The sequence below is a fragment of the Montipora capricornis genome, chromosome 10 (genome assembly GCF_036669925.1).
Source record: "Montipora capricornis isolate CH-2021 chromosome 10, ASM3666992v2, whole genome shotgun sequence".
NCBI lineage: Eukaryota > Metazoa > Cnidaria > Anthozoa > Scleractinia > Acroporidae > Montipora > Montipora capricornis.
Genome location: NC_090892.1, coordinates 12493479 through 12495978, shown reverse-complemented (window position 1 = coordinate 12495978; position 2500 = coordinate 12493479).

The window sequence follows — 2500 nt, the reverse complement described above, 5'->3', positions numbered from 1 at the left end:
AACATGTTAATTCTCGTTGTTTTTCAACGTTACCTTTTACAAACATTACTGACTGAGCCAGAAGAATCCCAAAGTCAAAACACAAGTCATATGATTTATAAACCATAATGTACGTACTATATCAATCCCTTGAAGTTTTTAAAATAAACTCTTGAATTGTTACATATCTGGTAATGGGGAGACACACCAGTCAAGAGCTAAATGCACCTACATGTATTAAAAACAGGAGAACTATCATGATAAAAGAGGCAGTTGAGATGAAAAGGATTCCCTTACTTAAACATTTTAAAGTCCTAAACGTCACATCAGTTTCATGAATAAGACATATTAGCAGTTCAAATGGGAATCTGGGGATAATCGCGTAGCTTGCATTGGACTCCAAATCCTCAAGTCAACTCCCTTTCACTATCCTACCAATTTTTCCCTCAAATGGCTATTGGTATTTTTTCACAATGAAATGCCACTATTTCTCTTAATTTGCTTGAAACTCTGATTATCATGGTCCAAGACCATTATGGGAAATGCTAATTTTTCTCATGGTCAAGCCAGTAGAGGCAGGGGTCTACCTATAGACCTAATCGGCTAACTCAATGTTGTAACCAATTCAAATATCCCGAAATTAAGATTCTTTGTGTATTGTATTTGCATGATAATGTAGCATTCATATTTTTAAAAATGATATGGTAATACCTGAAACAAAACGTTTTATTCAAAAAGGGTCTGAATTTGGTACAACATTGAGTTAGCAGATTATGTCTATTCCTGTTTATTAATTTACAAACTGTCTTACATGCATTCACACTGTTTTCAAAAATATATTTCATTTCAAAGCAATTTGTAATGTTGTCAAAAGGAATAAACCCATGAATCTCACAGTCACAGTACAAAAAGCTCTTTTTCAAACAACTGATTATAAGATATCAAAGTGCCAATGCTTTTAAAATTGCTCAAATTATGAAATACCAGATTGTCCTTGTGATGCCATAGTCGACTGAACATGATGAGAATTGCTGGAATAGATGCAGTAGATGGTGAATACCCATATGATGGGGTACCTGTACGACTATTACTAGTAGCTCTTAAAACGGGCGCAGATTGTTGTGCAAAATTATCTAAATTTGAACTGCTGCAAAAGTTAATATTGCCATGAAGTGGCATATTTGGAACGCCATTGGGTGCTAACAGGCCACACATCAACTGAAAGTACCTCATTTTCTGTTCTCTGGAGTGCTTCATATCTTCCCTTCAAATTTGCACAAGTTTTTTGGTGGGGTCATTTTCGATCGTAGTTTGAAGTAGTTCAAGCGTTTTTTGCCACCTGCTCAGTCGTTTTAGTGGCAGGTTTCTTCACTGAAAACGTTTTCTATTGTTTGAAACTTTTCCACTACTATCCCCAACGTTAGATATGGTACTTGCGTCGTCATCATCACTCGAGCCAACTACCTCCACATTAGTGCTAGTATCCTGCCTGTTTTCATTTTCAACATGTGCAGAAGGTTCACATGCATTTTCTGGTTGGCAAGAATCTCTAGTTTTCACAAGTGCATAGAGGAGATCAAACCATTTACCATATCCCCATACTGGGGACCTTTAGATTCTAGGACGAGAATGAGTACGAGATTTGAATGTCCGTTTTTAGCGAAAATACTTAAGGAAATTTATAGCTCAGACGATTCCTCTTACTCTTTGTTAGCAGTATAGGTTTCTCGGTTATTCTTATTGCTGGTAACTGAGCCTTTTTGCTGATCAAAAAATACCAAAACTGCTACCGTGTTGATGACTTGTTTTGACACGACGACATTTGTGCAAAACCTCGCACTAAAATGACGACGGTATCACGTTTTCCCGCCAAAATAAGGCTGGTTTGCGCGCGCTGACTGTTGTTCTATGAGAAAATCTCGTACTCGTAGTCGTGCCACGTTATTTATCTGACAATATTGAACATATCCAAAAGCGTGCCTTACGTATAATTCTACCAGATCTCAAAAGTTCCCAAGGAAGTCCTCTCCTGATTCCCAAAAGGGACAAAACGTTTCTTTGGAGTCTAGCCGTTCCCAACAGAGCAGTTTTCTGGATCACTTCAAGTCTGATGGTGGTGCCAAGCTTTTCGATGTGTTTGTCAAACTTATCAGATACATCCCCTAATGCTCCGATCACAACTGGCACTACAGTCACTTTCTTGAGCTTCTATAATTTTTTCTTCTTCTTCTTCTTCGTATTATTATTATTATTAGAATCTAAATCTCTCTAATAATAATAATAACATTGAACCTTATTTTAGTGTCAACTGTATTTAGTATCACCCAACTAGTGGACTAATGCAAATCCTACATTTTGATTGGCTACGACACTAGAGGACTATTAGTAATAGTCACGCTTTCTTTCGTTTTATTCCCAAATAAATATTTCTTCAACTTGTATTTGCTAACTGTCTTATTAGCGACCTTTAGATTCTACGACGAGGACGAGGACGAGCACGAGTACGAGTTTTGACTGCCCG